Here is a 13,060-nt window from a genome sequence, read left to right on the forward strand (position 1 = left end):
CAATGGGAGAGGCCACAACAGTGAGAGGCCTGCGTACCGCAAAAAAAAAAAAAAAAAAACTTTATTGGTGAGGAGCTTCAAGATGGCAGAAGAGTAAGACGCAGAGATCACCTTCCTCCCCACAAATACATCAGAAATCTACATGTGGTACAACTCCTACAGAACACCTGCTGAACGCTGGCAGAAGACCTCAGACCTCCCTCCCAAAAGGCAAGAAACTCTCCATGTACCTGGGTAGGGCAAAAGAAAAGACAAAAGAATAGGGACGGGACCTGCACCAGTGGGAGGGAGCTGTGAAGGAGGAGAGGTTTCCACACACTAGGAAGCCCCTTCGTGGGCTGAGACTGCGGGTGGCGGAGCGGGGAAGCCTTGGAGCCATGGAGGAAAATGCAGCAACAGAGGTGCAGAGGGCAAAGCGGGGAGATTCCCGCACAGAGGAACGGTGCCGACCAGCACTCACCAGCCTGAGAGGCTTGTCTGCTCACCTGCTGGGTTGAGCGGGGGTCTGGGAGCTGAGGCTCAGGCTTCGGAGGTCAGATCCCAGGGAGAGGACTGGGGTTGGCTGAGTGAACACAGCCTGAAGGGGGCCAGTGTGCCACAGCTAGCCAGGAGGGAGTCCGGGAAAAAGTCTGGAGCTGCTGAAGAGGCAAGACACTTTTTCTTGCCTCTTTGTTTCCTGGTACACGAGGAGAGGGGATTAAGAGCGCAGCTTAAAGGAGCTCCAGAGACGGGTGCGAGACGCAGCCATCAGTGCGGACCCCAGAGATGGGCATGAGACGCTAAGGCTTCTGCTAGAGCCAACAAGAAGCCTGTGTGCAAGCACAGGTCACCGCCCCTGCTGGGAGCCTGTGCATCCCACCACTGCCAGGGTCCTATGATCCAGGGACAACTTCCCCGGGAGAACGCACGGCACGCCTCAGGCTGGTGCAATGTCATGCCGGCCTCTGCACCTGCAGGCTCGCCCCACATCCATACCCCTGCCTTCCCCCGGCCTGAGCGAGCCAGAGCCCCCGAATCAGCTGCTCTTTTAACCCCATCCTGTCTGAGCGAAGAACAGACGCCCTCCGGCGACCTACACGCAGAGGCGGGTCCAAATCCACAGCTAAACCCGAGGAGCTGTGCGAACAAAGAAGAGAAAGGAAAATCACTCCCAGCAGCCTAAGGAGCAGCGGATTAAATCTCCACAATCAACTTGATGTACCCTGCATCTGTGGAATACCTGAATAGACAACAAATCATCCCAAATTGAGGAGGTGGATTTTGGGAGCAATGATATATATATTGTTTTCCCTTTTTCTCTTTTTGTGACTGTGTATGTATATGCTTCTGTGTGTGATTTTGTCTGTATAGCTTTGCTTTTACCATTTGTCCTAGGGTTCTCTCCGTTTCTTTTTAATTTTATTAAAAAAATTTTTTTTCGTAATAATTTTTATTTTAATAACGTTATTTTATTTTACTTTATTTTATCTTCTTTCTTTCTTTCCTTTCTTCCTCCCTTTTATTCTGAGCCGTGTGGAGGAGAGGCTCTTGGTGCTCCAGCCAGGCGTCAGGGCTGTGCCACTGAGGTGGGAGAGCCACGTTCAGGACACTGGTCCACAAGAGGCCTCCCATCTCCACGTAATATCAAACGGCGAAAATCTCCCAGAGATCTCCATCTCAACGCCAAGATCCAGCTCCACTCAACAACCAGCAAGGTACAGTGCTGGACACCCAATGCCAAACAACTAGCAAGACAGGAACCCAACCCCATCCATTAGCACAGAGGATTCCTAAAATCACAGTAAGCCCACAGACACTCCAAAACACCACCAAACGTGGACCTGCCCACCAGAAGGACAAGATCCAGCCTCATCCACCAGAATAGGTACTAGTCCCCTCCACCAGGAAGCCTACACAACCCACTGAACCAACCTTAGCCACTGCGGACAGACACCAAAAACAATGGGAACTATGAACCTGCAGCCTGCGAAAAGGAGACCCCAAACACAGTAAGTTAAGCAAAATGAGAAGACAGAGAAAGACACAGCAGCTCAAGGAGCAAGGCAAAAACCCACCAGACCTAACAAATGAAGAGGAAATAGGCAGTCTACGTGAAAAAGAATTCAGAATAATGATAGTAAAGATGATCCAAAATCTTGGAAATAGAATGGAGAAAATACAAGAAACGTTTAAAAAGGACTTAGAAGACCTAAAGAGCAAACAAACAGTGATGAACAACACAATAAATGAAATTAAAAATTCTCTAGAAGGGATCAATAGCAGAATAACTGAGGCAGAAGAACGCGTAAGTGACCTGGAAGACAAAATAGTGGAAATAACTACTGCAGAGCAGAAAAAAGAAAAAAGAATGTGAAGAACTGAGGACAGTCTCAGAGACTTCTGGGACAACATTAAATGCACTAGCATTCGAATTATAGAGGTCGCAGAAGAAGAAGAGAAAAAGAAAGGGACTGAGAAAATATTTGCAGAGATTATAGTTGAAAACTTCCCTAATATGAGAAAGGAAATAGTTAATTAAGTCCAGGAAGCGCAGAGAGTCCCATACAGGATAAATCCAAGGAGAAACACGCCAACACACATACTAAACTATCAAAAATTAAATACAAAGAAAACATATTGAAAGCAGCAAGGGAAAAACAACAAATAACACACAAGGGAATCCCCATAAGGTTAACAGCTGATCTTTCAGCAGAAACTCTGCAAGCCAATAGGGAGTGGCAGGACATATTTAAAGTGATGAAGGAGAAAAACCTACAACCAAGATTACTCTACCCAGCAAGGATCTCATTCAGATTTGACAGAGAAATTAAAACCTTTACAGACAAGCGAAAGCTGAGAGAGTTCAGCACCACCAAACCAGCTTTACAACAAATGCTAAAGGAACTTCTCCAGGCAGGAAACACAAGAGAAGGAAAAGACCTACAATAATAAACCCCAAACAATTAAGAAAATGGGAATAGGAACATACATATTGATAATTACCTTAAATGTAAATGGATTAAATGCTCCAACCAAAAGACATAGATTGACTGAATGGATAAAATAACAAGACCCATATATATGCTGTCTACAGAGACCCACTTCAGACCTAGGGACACATACAGACTGAAAGTGAGGGGATGGAAAAAGATATTCCATGCAAATGGAATCAAAAGAAAGCTGGAGTAGCTATTCTCATATCAGACAAAATAGACTTTAAAGACTATTACAAGAGACAAAGAAGGACACTACATAATGATCAAGGGATCAATCCAAGAAGAAGATATAACAATTGTAAATATTTATGCACTCAACATAGGAGCACCTCAATACATAAGGCAAATACTAACAGCCATAAAAGGGGAAATCGACGGTAACACAATCATAGTAGGGGACTTTAACACCCCACTTTCACCAATGGACACATCATCCAAAATGAAAATAAATAAGGAAACAAACTTTAAATGATACATTACACAAGATGTACTTAATTGATATTTACGGACATTCTATCCAAAAACAACAGAATACACATTCTTCGCAAGTGCTCATGGAACATTCTCCAGGATAGATCATATCTTGGGTCACAAATCAAGCCTCAGTAAATTTAAGAAAATTGAAATCTTACCAAGTATCTTTTCCGACCACAACGCCATGAGACTAGATATCAATTATAGGAAAAAATATGTAAGAAACACAAACACATGGAGGCTAAATAACACACTACTTAATAACCAAGAGATCGCTGAAGAAATCAAAGAGGAAATCAAAAAATACCTAGAATCAAATAACACTGAAAACACGACGACCCAAAAGCTATGGGATGCAGCAAAAGCAGTTCTAAGAGGGAAGTTTATAGCAATACAATCCTACCTTAAGAAACAAGAAACATCTCAAATAAACAACCTAACCTTACACCTAAAGCAGTTAGAGAAAGAAAAACAAAAAACCCCAAAATTAGCCAAAGGAAAGAAATCATAAAGATCAGATCAGAAATAAATGAAAAAGAAATGAAGGAAACGATAGTAAAGATCAATAAAACTAAAAGCTGGTGTGTTGAGAAGATAAACAAAATTGATAAACCATTAGCCAGACTCATCAAGAAAAAAGAGAGAAGACTCAAATCAGTAGAATTAGAAATGGAAAAGGAGAAGTAACAACTGACACTGCAGAAATACACAGCAACATGAGAGATTACTACAAGCAACTATATGTCAATAAAATGGACAACCTGGAAGAAATGGACAAATTCTTAGAAATGCACAACCTTCCAAGACTGAACCACGAAGAAATAGAAAATATGAACAGACCAATCACAAGCACTGAAATTGAAAGTGTGATTAAAAATCTTCCAACAAACAAAAGCCCAGTACCAGATGGCTTTACAGGTGAATTCTATCAAACATTTAGAGAAGAGCTAACACCTATCCTTCTCAAACTCTTCCAAAATATAGCAGAGGGAGGAACACTCCCAAACTCATTCTACGAGGCCACCATCACTCTGATACCAAACCAGACAAAGATGTCACAAAGAAAGAGAACTACAGGCCAATATCACTGATGAACATAGATGCAAAAATCCTCAACAAAATACTAGCAAGCAGAATCCAACAGCACATTAAAAGGATCATACACTATGATCAAGTGGGATTTATCCCAGGAATGCAAGGATTCTTCAATATATGCAAATCAATCAACGTGATACACCATATTAGCAAATTGAAGGGGAAAAACCATATGATCATCTCAATAGATGCAGAGAAAGCTTTTCACAAAATTCAACACCCATTTATGATAAAAACCCTCCAGATAGTAGGCATAGAGGGAACTTTCGTCAACATAATAAAGGCTATATATGACAAACCCACAGCCAACATTGTCCTCAATGGTGAAAAACTGAAACCATTTCCACTAAGTTCAGGAACAAGACAAGGTTGCCCACTCTCACCACTGTTATTCAACATAGTTTTGGAAGTTTTAGCCACAGCAATCAGAGAAGAAAAAGAAATTAAAGGAATCCATATTGGAAAAGAAGAAGTAACACTGTCACTGTTTGCAGGTGACATGATACTATACATAGAGAATCCTAAAGATGTTACCAGAAAACTACTAGAGCTAGTCAGTGAATGTGGTAAAGTTGCAGGATACAAAATTAATGCACAGAAATCTCTTGCATTTCTATACACTAATGATGAAAAATATGAAAGGGAAATTAAGAAAACACTCCCATTACCCATTGCAACAAAAAGAATAAAATATCTAGGAATAAACCTACATAAGGAGACAAAAGACCTGTATGCAGAAAATTATAAGACACTGATGAAAGAAATTAAAGATGATACAAATAGTTGGAGAGATATACCATTTTCTTGGATTGGAAGATTCAACTTTGTGAAAATGACTCTACTACCCAAAGCAATCTACAGATTCAATGCAATCCCTATCAAACTACCACTGGCATTTCCCCCAGAACTAGAACAAAAAGTTTCACAATTTGTATGGAAACACAAAAGACCCTGAATAGCCAGAGCAATCTTGAGAAAGAAAAACGGGGCTGGAGGAATCAGACTCCCTGACATCAGACTATACTACAAAGCTACAGTAATCAAGACAGTATGGTACTGGCACAGAAACCGAAATATAGATCAGTGGAACAGGATAGAAAACCCAGAAATAAACCCATGCACATATGGTCACCTTATCTTTGATAAAGGAGGCAAGAATATACAGTGGAGAAAAGACAGCCTCTTCAATAAGTGGTGCTGGGAGAACTGGACAGCTCCATGTAAAAGAATGAAATTAGAACACTCCCTAACACCATACACAAAAATAAACTCAAAATGGATTAAAGACCTAAGTGTAAGGCCAGACACCATCAAACTCTTAGAGGAAAACATAGGCAGAACAGTCTATGACATATATCACAGCAAGATCCTTTCTGACCCACCTCCTAGAGAAATGGAAATAAAAACAAAAATAAACAAATGGGACCTAATGAAACTTAAAAGCTTTTGCACAGCAAAGGAAACCATAAACAAGACAAAAAACAACCCTCAGAATGGGAGAAAATATTTGTAAATGAAGCAACTGACAAAGGATTAATCTCCAAAATTTACAGGCAGCTCAATATTGAAAAAATAAACAACCCAATCCACAAATGGGCAGAGGACCTAAATAGACATTTCTCCAAAGAAGATATACAGATTGCCTAACAGACACATGAAAGAATGCTCAACATCATTAATCATTAGCGAAATACAAATCAAAACTACAATGAGATATCATCTCACACCGGTCAGAATGGGCATCATCAAAAAATCTACAAACAATAAATGCTGGAGGGGGTGTGGAGAAAAGGGAACCCTCTTGCACTGTTGGTGGGAATGTAAATTGATACAGCCACTATGGAGAACAGTATGGAGGTTCCTTAAGAAACTAAAAATAGAACTGCCATACGACCCAGCAATCCCACTACTGGGCATATACCCTGAGAAAACCATAATTCAAAAAGAGTCATGTACCACAATGTTCACTGCACCTCTATTTACAATAGCCGGGACATGGAAGCAGCCTAAGTGTCCATTGACAGATGAATGGATAAAGAAGATGTGGCATATATATACAATGGAATATTACTCAGCCATAAAAAGGAATGAAACTGAGTTATTTGTAGTGAGGTGGATGAAGTAAGTCAGAAAGAGAAAAACAAATACCATATGCTAACACATATATATGGAATCTTAAAATAAAATGGTCATGGAGAACCTAGGGGCAAGATGGGAATAAAGATGCATACCTACTAGAGAATGGACTTGAGGATACGGGGAGGGGGAAGGGTAAGCTGGGACAAAGTGAGAAAGTGACATGGACATATATATACACTACCAAAAGTAAAATAGATAGCTAGTGGGAAGCAGCCACATAGCACAGGGAGATCAGCTCGGTGCTTTGTGACCACTTAGCGGGGTGGGATAGGGAGGGTTGGAGGGAGGGAGATGCAAGGGGGAAGAGATATGGGGACATATGTATATGTATAACCAATTCACTTTGTTATAAAGCAGAAATTAACACATCAATGTAAAGCAATTATACTCCAATAAAGATGTTAAAAAAATAATAAAAAATAAATTTCTGTTGTTTAAGCCATGAAAAATAAAAAATACTTTATTGCTAAAAATGCTAACCACCATCTTGGGCCTTCAGCAAATTGTAATATTTCTGCAATAGAAACAGAGATCACTGATCACAGATCACTATAACAAATATAATAATGATGAAAAAGTCTGAAATATCACCAGAATTTCCAAAATGTGACACAGAGACAAGAAGTGAGCAAATGCTGTTGGAAAAATGGCACCAGTGGACTTGCTTGATTCAGGGTGGCCGTAAATCTTCAATTTGTTTAAGAAAAGAAAAAACCGCAATATCTGCAAAGTGCAATAAAGTGAAGCACAATAAATGAGGTGTGCCTGTATATACAGTGGAATATTTTTCAGCCACAAAAAAGAATGAAATCTTACACTTGCTACAACATGGATGGACCTTGAGTGCATCATGCTAAGTGAAATAAATCAGAAAGACAGATAATGTGTGATCTCACTTTTACATGGAGGAATCTAAAAGCAACAAACAACAACCCCCCGTCAATTAAAGAAAACAAGCTCATAGGGGCTTCCCTGGTGGCGCAGTGGTTGAGAGTCCACCTGCCGATGCAGGGGACACGGGTTCGTGCCCCGGTCCGGGAAGGTCCCACATGCCGCGGAGCGGCTAGGCCCGTGAGCCATGGCTGCTGAGCCTGCGCGTCTGGAGCCTGTGCTCCGCAACGGGAGAGGCCACAACAGTGAGAGGCCCGCGTACCGCAAAAAACAAAAAAGAAAAGAAAAGAAAACAAGCTCATAGAACAGATTGGTGGTTACCAGAGGAGGGAGGTAGGAGAAATGGGTGAAGGGGGTCAAAGGTACAAACTTAAGTCATGGGGAGTGTAATGTACAGTATGCTGACTACAGTTAATAGTACTATTGAAAGTACTAATAGTACTAATTTGAAAGTTGCTAAGAGAGTAGATCTTAAAAATTATCATAAGAAAAAAAATTTGGGTGTGGTGACGGATGTTAACTAGACTTATTGTGGTGATCATTTTGCAATATTTACAAATATCAAATAATTATGTTGTACACCTGAAACTAATATAATGTATATCAATTATACCTCAATTTTAAAAAAAGAGAGAAAAGGAGGTTCTTTGGGGTTCATGCTGTAGTTTGGAAATAGATGAGAACATTCTTTTTCCTTATTTTTTTCTTGTGGTTCCTTTTCCCTTCAGAACTCCATTAGGAGACCACTACGTAAACCCAGGAGAAGCAAGCCACCAAAACTTCAGTTTCTCTTTTCCTCTGAGCTTGCTTTGCCTGCTTGAGAAAGCAGAGGCCTGCGCCTCCCAAGCCCTGGCCAGACCTGACTGTGAGCCCAGCCCGTGGCCTTAGGCCGCCAGCACTGCTTTCCAGACCCCACCACCAGCTCTGCAGCCCGTGTCCATCGCTGCCCTCACACACGCTCTCTGCAGCAAAGCTAATAATAAGCTCATCCTGATTTTTCCTCCTACCAATACTTCCTTGATGCAACCTAAGGTTTTCTGTGATCTTAAGTAGTCACCTCTTGATTCCATGACCTAGAAATAAGTCATCCCTGCTTGAGGAAATGAAAAGGTACTTCAGATTAACACAGGTCCAACTCTACCCTGAATTGACAGCCACCCCACCAGCACCAAAAAGTTCCACAAAACCCACTTGTTCCTAATTGTACCACCAAAAGGGAAAAAAGTCCTTAGATGAGAAGTTCCTCAAGAGAATATTCATTTATGCATTTGGTAGTTTCATAACATTGATTTTGTGTGATATCTCCAAGGCATATTTTGACAATATATTAGAATTCTCATTTTCACCCTTTTTGGGTCAGTGGAATTTTATCCATAATTGTTCTTTTTTGTTTTTGTTTTTTTAGACAACTTTAGGGCTACCACTCCCTACCTTGCTTTACCAAATGCTGAAAAACAACAGCAGGAGGACTTGAACTTTAAGCTCTCAACCCCATCCGTCTCATTGCAACTAAACAGATGCTAGTTACTCCTATAGTGTGCTCTCTGGACCAATTACTCCCTTGCACCAGTGCTGAAATGTTTACAGAATCACTCATTTTACCTCAGAGTTTATGCTTGGTTTTGAATATTTTAAATAATTTAGCACTGTTGAACCCTCTTATAACCCAGCTCCTCAGTGTATTAATGTAAATACTTCCAGGTCAGATTGAGTCCCAACATGACTGCATGGAAGATAGAAGTATTGCTTTAAGGAGGGCTAACATTCTCCCTAAAGGATACTTGTGTTAGGAGGACTTGAATTTTATTGGAAAAAACACATATCTATATATATTCAGATGGATAGATACCACAGGTGTAGGAAAAGTGGCTCTGTTCTATTTTTTCTTCTTTGGGAATGATGGGCAGTTTCCATAAACTGGAATTTACTGATCCCATTTACTACCCCTTAAAGTCCCCAAAGTTCAAAAACTTATTTTCCAATCATGGAAAAGGCAATAAAAACAAACCAACGTGAGAATGTCCATGACAAAGATGTCCAAGTCCCAAAGCAGGTTTTAGGATGGCTGCCCTGCCAGGTTGTTTTTTTCAGGTTTACTCACCTGCACCTTGGCTTCAGTATCATCCATGTGTCTTGCAAGCGAGAAGAAAATCACAAATGTTCAGTATTCTGAGATGTGGATGAAATTAAATATATGGATGTTATTTCATTCTTGTTTTAAATTTTCTATCCCCTTCATGCCCCCCACCACAGTACACTTTTCTGTAATACCCAGCTCCAGGCTCGCCTTAGCAGGTGGTTTTCCCTCCCACGCAAAATTTAATGGGACACCAAAAAATCAGTAATCAAGATAAATAATGTTTTAGTGTAGTATTTAACAAATACCAAAATTAGTGCAAAAATAGCCCATGATGAAAATATTACCAAAATTTAAACATAGGTAGAATCTGACCCTGCACTTGCTCCACGGTGCCTCATGCACGGTTCCAACAAAACGTTATTTACAAAACGGGCCTCCGGCCAAAGTTTCCCTACTTGATGGATTTAAATACCGCATGAAAATACTTACCTTGATGCCCGGTAGGTATTGCCCCCACCCCAGAGTCCTGGGGGAGGGGGCCCTGGTGGCCTTGGGCCCTCTAGGTGGCTTTTGGCTCAGACTCCGGAAGAGAGCCAGAGACACCCAGAGACAACCGAGCACCCTGGAGAGCTAGGCACCTCCAGGGCTAGCCGCGTACATGGGGAACACGGCGGGGTATCCAGTGCGGTGTAAAAGGCTCCATCCGTAGCTGCAAAGGGGTGAATGTGATGCGGTAGAAGCGCCGCTACCTGTCCCCAGGCTTCCGCCCCTCAGGGACCTGGGGAGGTCAGCTCCTGCTGCTGCTGCTTTGTGGGCTCCTGGCCACGCCTCCTCGTCCTCCCCCGCCCCAGTTCGGACCACACTGCCTCCTCTTCACCTCCCGCTACCATCCATCGCTGAGATCACGGAGGGCTTCATATCTGAAAAGGGGGAAAGGCAAAGAGAGAGCCTATAGGGAGGCGAAGGGCCGTCACTGAGCTGCAGCAGCGTCCCGTCCACTCGCCTCTCCCAGGGAAAGGGCATTTCCTGGGCTTCGCCAAAGCACCTGTCCCGGTCCGGGCACTGGCCTTGTGGTTCTTCCCGGTCTTCACCGACTCAGGCTGTGATAGCCAGTATCATCAAGGCTACTCCACTGCCCCGCCCCCACACGAGCCGAGGCTCCACGTCTTGAGTGCTGTGGATAAAGCTGCGCTGGGATCTGTGGGGATGCCCTCGTCGGGGATAGAGCTAGGGCCAGTGGCCGGGTCAGGTCCTCTTTTTGGCGCCTGGTCCCGGTTATAGCGTGTCTGTCGCAGGTGCAGTGCGTACCCGCTCATGGTTAGGTGCCCGTCCCCACCTGGCCTGCGGTGGGTGGGACCCGCTGAGGCGTGCACGAGGCCAGGGAGTGACCGTAGAGGGGTGCCAACTTGAGGCGGGGGAGGGGCATGGGAATGAGACCTCACTCGCCCCCGGGGCCCCGGAAAAATGTTGGGAGAACATCTCTCGGCCTGGCCCCTCCATGGGCGCAGGCTCGTTGCCCTTAGTTACCCCGGAGCGAGAGACACAGAGGTGGGGCTGGAGAAAGCACGCCGGGCCCCAGCAGCCCCAGCCCGGTCACCACCCCTTGTCGTGTGGGCTCTGAGCACGACTCTCCCCCTAACCCCCCGAAAGTCGGTAACTAATGGATGGGACTCTGGTTCTGTTCCATTCGCCCGCAAAGTCCACGAATTGGGCTAGTGGTTCATATGAAATGATCAGGGAGCTGCTTGCTCTGGCTCCCTGGGGCGCATTATAGTGGGAGCTTGGGGCTGTGTTTGCAGAGCACTCTGTGTGCTCAGATGCCTGCTGCAAGAAACCCAACCTGTCCCTTGTCGAATGCAACAAGTGCTCCAGATTTGTACTAACCCACGTCAGAGTGCAAGTGTAGAACCCTGCCAGTGATCAGTGCTCCCAAGAACGTTTACAGTGCAAGGGGCCCTTCCTTCGACTTTGGACGTAACTGTGGAGCTATGCATCGTCCGCTGGACTCTGCTCCACATCTCTGGCTGCAGGTGCCCTACATAGGCGCATGTTTGCCCTTTACTTGGGCCTGTATTGTAGACCAGGGAGAGTTTCCATCTTCCCCATGCCGCCCTTTTCTCCTGCACCCCATCTCCCACCCCACCCCTCCCACTCTGTCTCTCCTCTAACTTCCGGAATTCCTTTTTTTTTTTGGTAGCTCTCTCCTCTTTTTTTTTTTAATTTAATTTTATTTTAACATCTTTATTGGAGTATAATTGCTTTACAATGGTGTGTTAGTTTCTGCTTTATAACAAAGTGAATCAGTTATACATATACATATACATATGTTCCCATATCTCCTCCCTCCTGCGTCTCCCTCCCTCCCACCCTCCCTATCCCACCCCTCTAGGTGGTCACAAAGCACCGAGCCGATCTCCCTGTGCTATGCGGCTGCTTCCCACTAGCTATCTACCTTACGTTTGGTAGTGTATATATGTCCCTGCCTCTCTCTCGCTTTGTCACAGCTTACCCTTCCCCCTCCCCATATCCTCAAGTCCATTCTCTAGTAGGTCTGTGTCTTTATTCCTGTCTTGCCCCTAGGTTCTTCATGACCTTTTTTTTTCTCTTAGATTCCATATATATGTGTTAGCATACAGTATTTGTTTTTCTCTTTCTGACTTACTTCACTCTGTATGACAGACTCTAGGTCCATCCGCCTCACTACAGATAACCCAGTTTCGTTCCTTTTTATGGCTGAGTAATATTCCATTGTATATATGTGCCACATCTTCTTTATCCATTCATCTGTCGATGGACACTTAGGTTGCTTCCATGTCCTGGTTATTGTAAATAGAGCTGCAATGAACATTTTGGTACATGACTCTTTTTGAATTATGGTTTTCTCAGGGTATATGCCCAGTAGTGGGATTGCTGGGTCGTATGGCAGTTCTATTTTTAGTTTTTTAAGGAACCTCCATACTGTTCTCCATATTGGAATTCTTGTTCCCCACCAAGAAGGGCCAAATGAAAGCCAGGCCAGATTGAGGGTTTTATGGTTCTTCAAGAGGTGTTTACAGGTCCCCAGGGGCGTGTTAATATCCTGAATATTAAGAATAGCTTCTAACCATGGGTCCTGTGCTTGACATTGTACATGACTTATCCTATTTCTACCTTCACAATCATCATTATCATCATCCCCTTTTTAAAAGAAATTACACCAGGGTGGAATGGCTCAACCTCATTCATAGACAAGCCCTGCCCTGCCCTGATGATGAAGTGGTTCCACTCACTGCACTTTCAGATGTGGCCCCTCGTCCACCAGTGAGTTGGAACAGAGAAGGAGGAGCTGGTAGACAGAGCCTGGGCTGCTGTGTCAGCCAACCTGCCTTTGAGGGGACAAGGGGATTTGATTAAGCAGCCTCTTAGG

The 13,060-nt window shown here is 43.5% G+C and overlaps 1 long non-coding RNA gene across 1 annotated transcript; it reads right to left on the reverse strand.

Annotated features, from left to right (window-relative positions):
* Positions 1 to 24: 24 nt before the first annotated feature.
* Positions 25 to 11,094, reverse strand: LOC113612431 (uncharacterized). The gene is made up of 3 exons (XR_003429851.1): positions 8,757 to 11,094; positions 8,349 to 8,353; positions 25 to 59 (listed from the first exon to the last, which is right to left on the reverse strand). It is a non-coding gene; the product is annotated as an uncharacterized LOC113612431 (long non-coding RNA).
* Between the last annotated feature and the right edge of the window lie 1,966 nt (positions 11,095 to 13,060).

Source organism: Aethalodelphis obliquidens, unplaced genomic scaffold (assembly GCF_003676395.1).
Source record: "Aethalodelphis obliquidens isolate GAN/ISIS:26980383/991018 unplaced genomic scaffold, ASM367639v1 scaffold77, whole genome shotgun sequence".
NCBI lineage: Eukaryota > Metazoa > Chordata > Mammalia > Artiodactyla > Delphinidae > Aethalodelphis > Aethalodelphis obliquidens.